At 35.0% G+C, this 16,419-nt stretch overlaps 1 long non-coding RNA gene across 1 annotated transcript; it reads left to right on the top strand.

Moving 5' to 3' along the window:
• The first annotated feature begins 3,880 nt into the window (after window positions 1–3,880).
• LOC311421110 lies at window positions 3,881–9,184 on the top strand. Its single transcript, XR_014684700.1, has 4 exons — window positions 3,881–3,949; window positions 5,141–5,240; window positions 7,103–7,173; window positions 8,750–9,184. It is a non-coding gene; the product is annotated as an uncharacterized lncRNA (long non-coding RNA).
• The last annotated feature ends 7,235 nt before the right edge of the window (window positions 9,185–16,419 follow it).

Genomic DNA, 16,419 nt, shown 5'->3' with positions numbered 1-16,419 from the left:
AAATAAAAATAAACATAAAATAAAGAGGCAGTTCGTACTTTTTTTGCTCTCTGAGTTGCAGCTTCACTCCCCAAAAGGCAAGGTTCTCATACCTAACTACTTGCATTAACTAACTGTGTGCCGAGTAGTGCTACTGATTTTAATATATCATGCTTAAACCTGACGATGTTTATGTGTATTTGGGACTAGATTTAACTCATTAAATATCTAATCTAACTTATTTAAAATGCTCTTTTTTTTGTTGTTGTTGTTGTTTTGTTGTTGTTGTTGTTGTTGTTTTTCAGCAATGTACATGTATAGATTTTGCTTCCTTGCAAGGTATGTATTAACGTAATTAACACTGATAAATCTGAGTGGTTTCTATATGCATAGATCTCAAAGTTCAGGTTCTTCAGTTGTAGCAGCATAAGCTTTGCATGAAACAACTTCATATAATTCAGGTCTTAGTGTGGAGTGATCACTAGAAGCTATTTTTATTTTGTGCATTCATATGGTTTGTTTTTTGAAGAAATATTAAGGGAGAACATGAAATGTTCTTGTTCTGTGGCATGCAAATAGGGGCTATGCAAGTAAAAGTTTAGTATGTATGTGTTTACAGTAAGCAAATTCTGATATGTTTGAAATTGACAGAAATTTCCATAGCTTTAAAGATTTGGCCCATAAAGCAGGCAAAGAAGAGACACAAAAAGCTTTGGTGAATTTATTTTTTATGTTGAGATTATGCCATCAAGGAAAACCATCTACAGCTCACTCTGCTCTACAATTAAAATACATTTATATGTGACACGTTTGACTTCCTGTTATAGCAGTAATCATAATTCTTAACTTTTGACTTGTGTGCATTCAAATCCCTAACAAAGTTCATGATATTGCACTGATGTTATTATTCACACAAGTAATTCCTTTGTCTTTCTGAAAAAAAAATAAAAATAAAATAAAAATAAAAAATTAATTGCATTATAGTTACTTACCTGGGTAGCTGTTGCTTTATTGGTTCCATAGGAATCCAAACTTTGTATATAAGCTCCTTGACAAGACACCAGAAGACCACATCCATATGTCCTGACTTAACATATAAATTCACAAAGCCCAGCCTGTTATGCCTACCTGTCAGTTTGGATCAAAATTGGTAACACAACAGTGAATAAGTAGAGCTGAGAAGGAGATCTTTTTTTCAATTTTATTGGAAATTTCCTGAAGACAAAAATGTGATAGTACTTTAAAATAAACAACAACAACAACAAAGATTTTAAAATTTCATCTCACTTTTCAGCTCTTTACTGCTTAAATAAATTAAAAAAAAAAAAAAAAAGAAAAATCTTCGTTTTTCATAAATTTATAAAACTTTATAGTAATAAATCAACAAGCTACTTTCTAAAAATGAGGAAAAAATTCAGCATGATTGAAATGCTTTTTTTTTTCCTTTTGAAATCAGCACATTTTTCTGAACACTTCAGTTGGGCAAGGCACCACTTCATAGAGAAAAAATGATGTTCTGGGGAAAAAAAAAAAAAAAGAGAGAGAGCTGAAAGGGTTGAAAGTAAATTTTTAGTGAGTTTTTAAGTTGGCTGTGAGAGATTCTAAGAAGACACGCATGCTGAATATAAGGAGACAGAAAGGGAAATATCCAAGAAATAATTTCAATGTTTTATGCACTCGGAGTATTTATTTATTTATTTTTGATTTCAGTGATTCTGCCTTCATTGCACCTACTGCCATCCACACCAGTAGTGCAGTCTCATGTTATATTTGCACTACCATTTGTAGCAGTTGATACCCAGTTGTGCTCCTTTACCAAGCCTCATGGCTATACTTATGTCAACAGTGGGGAAATTAGAAAGATTAGACTTTTCCTACTTTTTCACTGTCAACTCTGAAAGAGCAAGAAAGACATTCAAAGCTAGCACCTGGTCACCAACCTCAGAACAATCAAGGAAAAAATCTCAATAGCCACCATCTTTCCTTTGAAACCTAGCTGCTAGGACCACTCAAACACATGCCCACTGGTGTAAGAGAGACTGAGTAAAAACAGTTTTCTTTTGAAATAAAATTGCTTTCATTTCCAGAGAGTTGCGTATGGAGCTTTGCTATGTTGTTGCTACACCACCACTATTCGAATGGCTTGTGAAATGTTGAAGGCTAAAGGTGGGGTCCTCAGCAGTCACTTCCTTCTGGCCCTAGAGCATTTAAAATGTGTGGGTGCCTCTTATTAGACACTGCAAAGTGCACTTCTTCTTGGCACAGAGGTCTGAGTCCACTGAAGGCTGAGTAACTTCATGCTGAGCTACTAATGCCTAAATCCCATGAGAACATGCACTTTAAGCATCTCTTTGCTCATAGAGCAGAACTGCAAAAACAGTAGTTGTATTTCCTTTACCTTGTTAAATAAATAACGGATCAATTAGAGCAGTAACTCCAATGTTAACAGAATGAGCTTCCTTGTCTTGCATTCAATATTCTGCTTTGATAACCATGTACTAAGTTTAAATTTTTATTTTTGTTGACAAAATTAGCACACTAAGAGAAGGAAGAAAAAAGTAAATATGTGTGAACTCATCTGGAATGGTGGCGCTTTCTAGTTCCCCTGAGATCCAGTAATATTATTTGTATTTTATTCATAGGTTACTTAGTACAAAATCTTCAAAAGGCACTGGAGCAGAGAATTAAACCTTGGAGAACTTCTTGATATCCTTACCCATAGCTTTCTGACCCCCAGTGCACTCTATCCATTCTGGAAAAAATGACAGCAAGAGAATCTGTGTCTTTTCTACAAAGCCTGGAACGGCAGACAGGGTAAGGCATTTGCAAGTTGGAAACAGGGGGTTGAGATGCCTCAATCAAGGCAGAGAACTTAAATCAGATCTCCCATATAAAGGCTGAATGTTATGAAAAAGCAAATTAAGAAGGATACCTAAGGAAACATTATTTATGTAGACAGATTTTGACTGATAACACAGTCCTTTGCTAGGTTGTGGAAGAAAGGCTTGGCTGCCTTTCTCTGAACAACAGACTCAGAATGATGAAATCTTAATGCTTGAGAGAAACAACACTTAACGTGTTCCACTTTTCACACTGTTACCTATAACTTAAAATGCCAGCCCAGTGTGCTGGCAATACTGACGGCCTGGACTCGAACCTTGAAATCCATAGTTAGAGCACAATTCTTCTCAATATGTGAGTACAAAAAAGAAATGGGAAATCATTATTCAGCAGACCTTCTGTCTGCATGCATTCAGTTGCAGCTGCTTATTCTTGAGACAAAAGTGATGTTAAGGGATTTTGTGGCTTTTTTTTGTTTGTTTGTTTTGTTTTTACTTGCTGCTTCTTTATCCTAGAACAACGCCAAAGCTGAATTCTGTCTCAACTTATGTACTGTGCAGCACTGCTGGTCATGTTCAAGGTGAACCTAACAGGAACTGAAGGGAAGCTGATTCTTTTCCATAGGGTCCTTTCATACATGCAAAACCTGAAGTTAGTCTTGCTTCAAATTCCGAATAGAGAAACTTGCAGAATTTGATTAAAAGACATCTTTAGCTTTATTAATGGCATTTGTGCACAGAGTTTGTTTACCTCCCCATGCTCTTCACATTGAATGCTGAAAAACAAAATGATTTTTTAATGAAGAAATGTTTCAAATTAAAAATTTACTTGAAAGATACCTCTACAGAAGCTTCAAAAACCTCTAAGCATGCTTAATCCCTACATCTTCTTCAGCTGGGTAAACAAGACCTCAAATTAAAGTCCCAACTCATTCCTTTCCTAGGCTTCATATGGATTTGAACAGCAGCAATCAATAATCCAATTTACATCTCAGCCAACACCTTTTGTGACTACAGCTACAGCTTCCCATCAGGCCTGTATTTATTTCAGCCCTGTAGCTCCTGAGAGCTGTTTGCACCATCTTGGTAGCCTGGGAGTACCAACAGACTGTGTGGGCTGCCAGGAGGAGGTAGGACCTTGCTACTTCACAGGGCTTGGGCTCTGGCCAGTGGGGTGGGTGGCTAGAGAAGCCTGACCAACCACCTGGTGTTGGTTCTGCTCTGTAGATTTTGTAGCTCTTTTTACTTTCTGCTCAGCTGTAATTGACTGTTCTGTCATCGTTTCTTCACCATCTTTGAGTGTATTGTTATAGTTGAATACGTACTATAGTTTGGGAAGAATCCTTGCTCATCACAGCTGTCGTTTTCCTCTTCTTTGGTTCTTCTTGTTCCTTTTTCCTACGCTTTTAGTAGTGTAAGTCATGCTGCTTATATTGCATATGCATTGACAGATTTTTTGACTGACATGCAAATTAATTCAGAGGAAGGAAAAAAGAACATTTTTGTTCCTGACACTTCTTTATTTTTATCTTTTCATGCCATCTTTGACAGGCTTTAAAATCTTATTCATATTTTAAAAGTAACTTTAAATAAAGAGCAATTTGTTATATCAGAAGTGTGTTACTACTGCATCTTGCTATCCAATTTGTTCAAGTCTATGCTAAGAAAAGCTCAGAATGATACGATTCTGACACTAAACAAAATGCCTGTAGTTCTGGTAAATATTACTTTTTTTTTTTTTTTTAATCTGCTTGAGGGATTTTTTTTTTTTTTAATTACCCTGGGAATTTTCTGTGGAGCCCTTTAGCATGCTCCTTCAGTATTGCATAGGCAGAGCCCTGAGAAATATCTGCAGTTTATAAAATGGAATAGGATGGTCTCAGAAAGGGCCATTACTAAGAGCAGAAAACTCATTCTCATTAACGTAGACTTGTCATAGTATCAGTGTCTGATATATAAGACTCCTGCATTTTAAGCCTTACTTACTGGCTTTCAAATGATTGTTTCATTCTTTTATTTTTCCAGTTTTACTGGTGTCCTGCTAATTTTACTTTAAGAAAACAAAGTGTTTCTTTGCTTTTCCCTTTTATATTTACTTACATAGGAATTAAAATTGCCTGTCTCCTTCCAACTCCCACAGTTCTATGGCCTTGGAATAATTCTGTAAATCCTGAAGAAATAGAAAAGCAATTTTATAGAGAGGAAATAGACTTCATGTGAATGAATGAGTTTTAATCTTTTTTTTTCTTTTTTTTTTTTTTTTTCCAAAAGATCACAAGTCTCAAGCAGACTGGTGACTTCAATTTTTCTTCCTTTGGTAGAAAAGTTTTGAAATTTCTGGTTTTTCTTTCCTGCTGTATCATGGTCACCTCCAGTACTGCATACTGAATACCCATTGTTGTCCATCCCAAGAATCCAAAGGTATTGGATTTTCTGTACTATGTGTAAGTGGTTCTGTACTATGTGTAAGTGGTTTTCAGAGGTGAAAACACTGTCTGTGGATTGGAGATTAATGTTTGTGAGGAAAAGAAAGATCAGTGACAATAAAAGAATACATGGGACTGGGAACCTGGGTACTGAAAAAATGGAGCACTAGGGGAGAAGTTATGGAAAAGGGGAAAAAAAAAAAAAAAAGTAGAAGGCTAATTCTAGTTCTTTATTGTCATTGCTCTTGTTTTTTCTCCCCCCTATTTTCCCTTAAAAACATTTTCTAAGAAAGAATGCTCCCTAATACAGAAATGTCACAGCTCTCTCTTTGCAGAATTTTTTTTTTTTTTTAAATAGTACACAGTTTGATGCAAAACACTCCTATTAACTGATTTGTTTTTCTTCTAGCACAGGTTTTTCAGTCCTTTTTGTTCTCTTGGCTAGTGTCTTACATTTTTCTAAAAGCTGTGTTAGTGTATGTGATGCTCTTAGCTAGCGAGGAAAACTCATACAAACAGTATGAAGCATGAGTTTTCTTTACAATTGGAATACTTCAAAATTCTTTGCACTTCACAAGCTTAGTTGTGCTTGATTCGTGTTCCTGAACAAACAAGGGAGGAGGAGCAGCTTTGGAAAATGTAGCACTTTTGGAGCCAACAACAGAACTTACTACTTATTTTAATCTATTTTTAACCCTGAGCTCATAGAGACAGGGTTTCTTGGAGAGTTTTAGTGTCCATATGTCAGATGTAAGACTTAACAAATGAAAAACTGGGCAGAATAGTGACTGTGGTTAGCAATTAGTCAATGAGTAACTGTCTCATTGGTGGCTTATGTAGAATAATACTTTCTTGCAACGTGCAAAACAGGAATGTGAATTTAAGCCTCTTATTTTGAATACCGGTTAATAGGTGCTTTAGAATAATCTTACAGTGACAGTTTCATGTATCCATAATAAGTGTGCATAATGAGAAAACACTAAACTTTATTACCCTGTAGAGTTGTTTTTGCTTTCTACCACTTAATTTTTTGAATTTTAGAGAAGCTATAAACTATTTCCTACTGAGTTTCCTCTGATGCTGATATTGTGATTTCAAGTAAACCTCCAGTTAACACTACAGTTATGCCAAACAGGTACTAAATTACTTGGGGTTAGAGCCAAGTATGTAGTGATTTTAAGAAAAGCTAAAACAAAGGTTTGAGGTTAAATGTAGAAAGTCCAAGTCCAAACCTCCTGTAACTGAGCTTGTGAGCAATGTGCTGATTAGATTTCTTGCTTGAAAGCACTTTTTTTTTTTTAATGGACATAAGAATTGTTTTTTTTTTTTTTATGTTTTCCCCTCAGGAAACTTATAAAACTGAACTTTATTACTAACCTACCTCCACCTCAAAATGCTTGGTTTTGCATTATTCATTGTGAAAGCTACTTGCTATGGACAGATCACGATTCCTGCCCTGTTCATTTGTCTGACTTCTCTACTCCCTTGTAGTTATGTGCATGCAATTCATCATTGCTTACCTTATTTCTGAAGCCCCCAGGGGTGAATAACTTTTAAACACTGTGATAAAGAGTTGTGCCTTTCTCTTTCTTGTCCTCTTATAGACAATTTCCCTTAAGGCTGACCTTCCTACCTCTAGGGCATTTTGGAAAACCTGGGAAGGAGAAGAGGTGGCTGTTTTCAGATTTTTATTTCTTTTCTGAGCCAGAACCTCTTAGCACTTCACACCACCTCATCCCCTGCCCCAGCCTTGGGAGAAGCTTTGAATAATAAGTATATCATACTTGAAACAGAGTCAACCATTCAAGCTGCTGTTGTGGTCTTTGTTGCATTGTTTCCTTTCTCTGTTGAGATCAGCCATGCAACCCATCTGCCATTGATTTCGGCTGCACAACACTGGAAGCACAGTTTTATCTTCAAGAAAACTGGTAAGATGAGAGGGGTGAACCCACTCCAGAAATTTTTTCATACCAATGTTTCTGAGACAAATGTTGAGAATTTTCTGCCTTAAATGAACATTCTGGCTGAATCCTTGGAATAAAAGCACAAACAGGCTATTTTACAGGTAGTATTTGGCTAGACTCAGTAAGCAAAACACCCTTCTCAACAGTGAAGAGGTAATCCTGAGAAACTGTGCTTGGAAGAGTGCTGTTGGTGGAAAACCCTACTGGGTGTAGTGGTTTATCTTTCTTAAGATGCGTGTTTCCGCCTTGTTTCTTTGGGGCTTGGGGGACGTGGCCATTAGCACCCAGCAGTATAAAAGTTTTCTTTAACTCTTTCTGATTATGATTCGGTTAAGAGCTCCTTAGCAGATGAGGCTGTTGCAGATTTTCAGGATGTCTTTCTTAATTCCTAATTCTACTCTGAATATCAGTTTAATACCCAGAATATGGGGGGAATTATTTCTTTTCAAGAAAAGTTATCAGATACTCTATCACTGAATTGTGCTAGAAGATTACTGGTAAATCATAATTTTTCTGTGCAGCTGATGGAAGAAATAAATCTATCTAAGCACATCAAAGCAAAGTATTTATGGCTCCCTTAAATAGCCTTTCTAACTCATATTTCCTATATAAATCAGTCTTGTTTGTGACCTTGGCAATACATCAGCACTACAAAAATATCTAAATTGCTTTTTGCTAACTCAAGCTGAGGTTCTTTTAACTTACCATTGCCTTCAATTTCTTTAAATATCACAGGAAATGTCCTCTCTGATTAAATACAGTTTAAACACTACAAAATGTTTTAGGGAAAAAAATCTAAGTATATTGTTAGATGATACCTTCATATCACCAATCTGAATTTTTATTACCATCTATGAACTTGACCACAACATACTGTAAATATCTGTTGACATGTAATCTCAAAGAAGCCTGGCTTCAAGTTTGTAGTTATAAGTTTCTTTTAAATTCTTTTTAAAACTATTACATTTTGAGATGTCCTTCTTTGAAGCTAGGATAGATCCCCTGAGGAATTTCCTTGCACATCACTGGAGGCTTTTTGTCCCTATGCCATAAGGCCAAGGAAACTAGATTTCTTTTTGTTCCTTACTTCTTTTGAGCCTAACCTAAACTGCCTGCTGTTTCTTTTGGAAGTTCATCATGCTTCCATTGACACAAGCCCTGATCCAAATGCATATTGCAGCTTGTCTTCTGCCTTGTAGTTTTTCTGGCACAGAAAGCACAACTGTCATAATCTTTTATCCTTTATTGATGTCAATATATTGATCTTAACAAAAGATCATGCTAGGAGATTTTGGTCTGTTTTCATTTTATCTAGACACTGTCCAGCCATGGTACAACATATGTTGATGACAAAACAGATCTTTGGTGTTTCAGGATGGAGCATTGATAAAAACAAAAACAATAAAAAGCTAACAAGGAAAAACAAGGCACAAATACCCTTTGCATGGATCGGGTAACTTGTGTGAAAGGAATTCAGATTTAAGAGGAAAACTGATATCATTACATTCTTATGATGTTATTTATTTTTATTTTTTTTTAGCAAGTGAATGAATGAAATTTCCTCAGAGCTAGAAATTCTACTTTCACCTGGTTCTGCAAGCAACTAAGTATCCAGTTTCATCTAAATCGCTGGAGATGTTCATTACTAAATTCTCAGAACATTCCACCCACAGTGAGTAACCAATTCACATGACTGCTAGAATAGCATGAATAATACCTAAGAAATAAAAATGTTCATGAGGAAATCCAACCATCCAAAGAGACAGTAAATGAGAGGTTAAAAATAATGTCAGACTGTCAGACTCCCAGCTGAAAGCCTGAAGTTCTTGAAGGCTACAGGAGTATTTCTTAAATTCGGTACTTGGCTTTCTTAAAACAAAACAAAACTTTTTTTATATTGCTTGAGAAGAGGATCATGGAGATATTTTAGATGCAATGAATCCAACATTTGCAATAAAACAGCATGCCTACACAAGCTCTGTATGATAACATGTTCCTTCAAAATCTGAAAGCTTCCCCTGAGAAAAGAGGAAGGCACTGTCAGAGACCCCATGCCTCACTATTGGATCACCAAGAGCCCCAGCTGGTGGTAGTTACCTCCCCAGGGAAGGAGGGCAGGCTGGGATGCTGCTTTTATGTGGTGGAGAAATGTTAGTTGCTTGCTGCCCAAGGGGTCGAGGAATTGAGTATTGTGGTTAACTCATGGAAGCTCACAGAATTGCCTCAAAATGTGTCTGGTCTCCTGCTTTGTCTTCCCCCAGCTATCAAGGTGAGCTAAATTATAATCATGGTGAATCTGTGTCTTTATGCTGTCTGCAAGTATTAAAAACAAGCTGATACTGTGGTTACCTGCTTAATTAAAGGTCGGTGCAACTTTATAGCCCTGAGAAATGTACTCCTGATTTACAGGAAAGTATAAAAGTCAGAAGAAAATTGGGCCATATAATATAAAGATCATTATTGCCATTCACTTTGAAATAATACTTCCACGTTGGAGCTGAAGTTACATCACTCATTGTGATTTGTACTTTTAGAAATATGAGATGGACAACAATTTTTTCAGACCTCAACCTTTGGATAGACAGAGTTATGGTTAACTGTTATAAGCGGAGTATTAATGTAAAGAAAAAAAAAGACGGCAACAAATTAGAAGTAGAGATCTGCCAGCAAAACATTCTCTTCCAACCAAGAAGAGAATTTATGGAGGGGAGAAAAACCTTAGATTGATTAATTTCATTATAATGAGGCTCTCTCTTTAAAACAAAAAAACATTTAAAAAAAAAAAAAAAAGAGAAAATATAGTATTGGCCTTGAGAATGCAAGAAAGCAGTTGCAGACAAAGATAATGGACAACAGCATTCTGGAAGATTTGTGTGTTTTTTTTTTCATGAGCATTTCTCTGAAGGAAAGGACAAAAGGATTATGTGAGATTTCTCCCACACACACCCCAGTGCCAAACCAGATCACAGATTTCCTTTAATTTTAACTACAGGAGAAATACAATGAACACTGTAGGATGTACATTAGTACTTCTCCCAGACTGAACTAGAATTTGAAACTGGCTCAGAAGACAACACAACCAAGTTTAGCATGAGATTAATCTCCTACTTATTTGTACTATGAGCAGAGATGTTTCCTCCTGTAAAAGTGTTTTGTTTCCTTAAATAGTAAGGGAATAGCAGCTAAGGAAGAAGCCGGACTATGTGCTATTTTCCATCTTCCAATAGATAGAAAAGATGAGGAAAGATGTTTTCCTGAGTAGAGTTCCATGAGTTTTCCTGAATAGACCACAGACGATATAAATTAACAAACTTCATCCAAAGTAAACCAGATGTCTGTTATCCAGTCTACTTTCTGGCATATCTAAGGATATGATAAATCATTGACAAGGGAGATAAGGAAAGGTGGTGGCAAGTGAATACCTGATTGTTCCATATTTTTACTTTCAATAGCATTCAAAGAATGCTGCAAAACAGATGAGTTATGTAATTATTCCCCTTCAAAGTTTTGATTTATTTTCTTCATTCACCAGACCTGTTAAAATGCCTTAGATTTTAGCTCTAGTAAAAATCTGGAAAGACTACCTCTTTCCCACCAACAATAATTAAACAACATGATTTGAGACCCCTCTTTTACCTTAAAGACTAACGAATTATATTTAAAAACAAAATATTAAAATCAGACAAACTCATTAAATTGAGGAAGACTCATAATGGGTTCACAAGAAACTGAAAAAGGCAGCTGTTACTTTGCGGGGGTCCCAAGCAGAAGATTTCCCTAAGCTGTCCCATTTAGATGACCTGTAGCTCAGATGATTGCTGTGAGTGCCACCTCAGAGGTCTGGTTCAGAGCACTGTGCCCAGATGATGCAGCAGCCATTTCAACTATTTTATATCTTCATTCACTGCATCAGATGATGAGTGAAAATGCAGAAGAATGCAGAAACATTTCTCTTTCTGATATAGAAACTGGAGAGGGTACGTTCCTCTTTATGCCATTGCAATGGCCAGATGCAATCCCCACCTAGGAGTAGCCAAAACAAACAAGACTGCAAAAATGGAAAACAAGATTCTACCTTACTATTTTCAAGCAACAGCTTTGAGGGTCCATATTCACAAATAGGCTCCAGGGGTCTAGGAAGTGAAAAACAGAAGGCAGTTTAGGAGTTTCATCTTCTCTTGCAAAACTGGATTTAATCATTTTTAGCTCTTTTTAGTCCTAGTATTCAGTGTATCAGTATAGGTTGCTTTTAAAACTTGGTCTTCAGAATTCTATCTTATATGAAAACATCTATGGATCATAGTAAGTTTTCAAACAATTTTTCTCCATACTCAATAAAATATTGCTGTGAACTGAGTGAATAAACAAATAAACCACACCAAACTTGTCATACAAAATATACCCCCCAAGTAAGCCTTTAGAAGTCAGAAAGATTGCTTTCTGGCAATTTCAAATTTCTGCTCTAAGTTCTAAAAATGTTTTTGTCAGAAATGCCTTTTTTGTTTGAAAAACACTTCTATTAGTTTCAGTTTTCAATAAAGGAAAATGTTTGTGAATGCTCTTTATAATATCATATAATCTGTTCCTTTTTCGTTAAAATCAAAGCAGTGTGTACATGTGATTTTTTTCACCAACCAGCACATTCTGGTCACATCCATTATGTTTCATATGGTGAGACCAATCTCATAAGATGGAAGCAGATGGTAACAGTTCCCCCAGTATCATCAAATCAAATTGAGACAGCAAAAATAAACATTGGTCCCAAGCTTAGAAACCAGGTGAATATTCTGCATTCTGAAAAGCTCATTCTGAAAAGCTGTGCCAATTTCTTTAGAAACCATGAACAAAATAATGTTGATTAATAACAATGCATATCCAGAAATAATTCTTAGGAGAGATGAGTGTACTGGAGATGCGAGACTACCTCATACTTAATCTTCCATATCAAGATGGGTTTCATTTAAAATGTGTGAATATTCTCCTTCTGATCTTTGTGTTGAGAAAGTACTCTTATCAATATTAATTCTATGTAACCTGAGGTTCAGTATTGAAATCAAGAACTACAGGTAATATTTGCATTTTCTTTGCTTCCTCTATTGATCAAAAACACTAAAATATCACTACTATATGATGAAAATTCTTATAGTAAATATCTTCCAAAATCACTGTCTTACTATTAACATCAAACTCTGGTTCTGTATTTTTCTTTTTTACATTTCTTTCATGTATTTATTTTTCACCATTCAAAAATATTAAATCATGGCAAATGACAAGCAGCTGTTGGGGAAAAAAAATATCCTTCTGAAGGAGAAAAACCAAACATATTGGGAATATAATATCAGATCACATCAGCCTTAGTTATGCTTCTTATTTTGAACATAAAGTGTAAGGAAGAAATATTTTAATTGATTAGGACTTTGAATGTATTTGCTATGTTAAAAAGAAAGTCTAAACTGAACTTATTTTGGTACGGTGAAATAAAACTACCACCTTCTAGGATTTCATTCTGGCAAAACCCCTTAGTTTTCTTCCCTCTGTCTGTCCATCTTCATGGATCCATACAATGACATCTCTTCTGCATTTGGCTAATCTTCTCTAATCCAAAGATTGAGGACACTAGATAGTTTCAAAGAAATTATTACCTATTACTGTAGATCGGGTCTTTCCCTGCTCTTCAAACAACAATAACAATAAAAAGAAAACATCACCCCTTGAGATTTATTTTTTCAATTATCTCTCACGTGTAACATTTTCATCTCAAACAATTTACATTGGTAAATTTGTATGTAACAGAAAATTCAGTATTCTAGTAGAGATGTAGGGGAGCTGACAGAAAAGCAGCACGATTTCTATCTTGCCAAACTGTTGCCTTTGACAGAGGAATAGCAGTAACAATGCCTATGACACTAATGCTGTTATGTGACATTTGAATAGTGAGCGGAGTAGTGAAAAAGGAGAGGGTTTATGTGAAGTAGCCTGAGACAATAACATAGCATTTGTGTGATACTGGTATTGTATATTTTATAGATAGGGAGAATAACTCTGCTCAGGTAAAAATACTTAGCAGTCCCTCTCATATGGAATGCTTTCTTTGTTATCTTCCAGAAGGTGACTTATCCTGTAAGAAATATGTTGCACAACCCATCGTGTGTCTTGATATTCATCGCAAAATAAATGTTATGACATATTAATTTGATGAAGAGATACCATGAAAAATATCACAGCATAAAAGGAAAGTGTTATGACTAACAGTGTTCATAAATGAAAAATTGTTCTCCTTAGTGTAGTCAAAGGTAGTCTGTATTTTAGATTTTGGTATAATCAGTACCCGACTTAAATAAGTTATGTCTTCTAAATTTTAGATGGTAAGATGTTAGATCACTAACAGGATGTATGGTACATGTGCTAACACAGGAGTGAGGGAAAGAAAATCCCCTAGTATTGTTGAATAACATAATTCTTGTGGTTTGGTACTGGGTAGAAGAGGGAATGTCAGTCTTACAGTGCATCCTCTTGTTATTCAATTCCTCTTGTAATTTGGGGTGTTTGGAAGAAGTACAATGGGTTACTGTTTCCTTCAAGTCTGGGTCTATAATCTCATTAGAGTACAGGGAGAATTCACAGCCTAATTTACTATTCTGTCCAGTCTGAAGAACTTCATAAGACAGAATCACATCAGTTAAAGCATCTCTTTTTTTAATCACTTGTAAGCCCAAAGACTATAAACATCATTTCATAATTTTTAATGATTAGAAGACTGTGTTTTGCAGCCTCCATCAATGTCAAACATACCTGGTGACTTTAAAAAAAAAAAAAAAAAAGCTATAATCTATTTGACATGGACTATTAAGTATGTCAATATGTTTTCCAGTTTATTGTTACTATACATTTTCTTATCTTTATTGCATTGATTTGAAGTCATCAGGCAATTTATGACATCAAATATTTAACAAAGGAGCATAAACGTTGATTTTAATGTGAATTTCCACTAAGTCTTCATTACACACTGCTCTGACATTGCTATTATTTCCTTTAAATGTATTTGCATCACAAGATACCTAACCACTAAGAAGCTTATGTCCACTAAGAAGCTTATGTCCACTAATTTAACAATATTTCTGGCAAATTTATAGTATCTCCCTTGTTAGAGTAGTACTTCTGTTTCATAGTCACAGAAATAACCACCCAGCGCTCCTTATAGCAGAAGTGTTTTGGTTCATGGACTCAGCCTGCAAATGTTCAAAAAGTAGTAACATAACATTTCAATAGTACTAAAACCTGCTCAAGTTTAGTTGCCAACTTGTGCTCTATTTGCAAGTAAAATGTGCCTTCCTTCCTAATCATCTGCTTCTTTAACTGATCATTTCCCATTCATTTAATAATATATGACAAGTGTCTTCCAAACATGTTTTATCCTTAGACTGTCTCATCATCATTATCTTGTATGGTAGCAGTGCCAGTCTCAAAAGAAATTAACAACAGTAGGAATGCAAATATATAGGTGGCAGGTCACTAAAAAAATATAAAATGTTTTGAGTAAGGCTTATCTAAATAACACCAATGCATTTCTTTATGAAAAATACGGAAAGCAACTGAAGTTCCATTTGGGGAATTTTGATTAATCAATGAGTGTTTTACCCAATATCTATTGTTTGTGCATTGATTAATCTGAAATACATTACCATAGTGATGATACTGAAAAAATATCCATTTCTAAAATACAAGTTGAAAAATTATCTATATACAAAGAAAGAATCGTGTATTACACCTATCAGAAAGAAATGGCTAGTTTTGATTGAAGTGTTCAAAATGTATAGGTATCTAAGTCGGGAAAAAAAAATACATATATATGTGTATTTGTAAATGTTAATGCATGAGTCAATTGTAATTTTGTGAGTCAACATATTGTTATTTTTATTTAAAAGATATTTAGATGATCCAGCAAAAATAAATACTCTTCTACAAGATCTGTAAAAAGATCTTGAGCTACCTAGGTTGTATACTACAAAGATCTGTGTCATATTTCAGGCTCTAGAAGAGAGCTAAAATGATGGGATTAAATATATATTTAATCAAAATTCGCTGTGCGTAACTCATTCTGCACAGCGAATAAAAACTTATTCTGGACCAGTAGTTTGAATGATATTCCCCATAATCCATATCTTCTGAGTCAAGTTTGTGAAAAATGTATTTGGGAGAAGAGATATTTTCAATATCTTTGGAACAATGCATATAAATAGTAGTAGGAAAGGAATGACATAATAAAAATAATAATAACAATTAAAGATAAACTAAGATAACAGGCTAATATAAATTAGTTCAATCATTTTAATATTTCATGCATCACCATCACCCTCCCCCCCAGAAAAAAAAAAGCCTTATGATTTTAGTATCACATGACTCATGGCTGGGCCTAAGTATATACTTGTTTTTCTTTATATGCCTCAATTCTATTTAATGTATGCAACACAGAAAAACTAGTTCTATGTTTCTATGTTTGGAAATTTAAGGCAGAGTTTTGTTTTTGTTGTCATCGTTTGTGCTTGTTTGGTTTGGTGAATACTAGCACCCTATTCTTAATTTTTTTTTCTGTTTTGGGAAATGTATGGAAGCATAGAACTACATTAGAACATCCAGAATTTATTATGCTAATAAGAGCTGATAATCTTGGGAAAAGTAATGAAAAATTTGAGTGTTAATTATAGAATGGGTGGATTTAGGCAGATTTTCCATACTGCCTACAGTGCATGTGCACTCTGAGAATTTTATTAATAGAGATAAACGAGCTGAGCAACAAGACAAACACTGGTTCTCAGAAAATGTAGTTTACAACCTAGGTAGCTCAAGGTAGAATAACCATTTATCATTTAAACAGTGTTTTAAAGCTTCAATCACTTTAATATTAGCCACAGGACCAGTGTACAGTAAGTTTCTACTTACAGCCTTGACTCTCAGCTGACCTTACTGAGGTGGTATCAAGACATCTGCCTAGGATGATCATGTTACTGATTACATGATTTATTTGTTGCATTTGTGAGATGAAGACAGAGTTTAAGAGGAAATCAAAGTCATTTGTGCCAATAAACCATGCAATAAAAATTCAGCATGTTTACAGGTTTATTTTAGAAATGTTTGCCTGGGATTCACATAGAGTAACTCATTACTGGATATCAATAACTTGATTATGCAAAGTAACAATCTGTTTTCAAG

The sequence above is a fragment of the Aythya ferina genome (genome assembly GCF_964211825.1).
Source record: "Aythya ferina genome assembly, chromosome: 1".
In the NCBI taxonomy this organism is placed as follows: domain Eukaryota; kingdom Metazoa; phylum Chordata; class Aves; order Anseriformes; family Anatidae; genus Aythya; species Aythya ferina.
The sequence above is the reverse complement of the archived record's forward strand: the minus strand, read 5'-3'. Positions and strand labels throughout refer to the sequence as shown.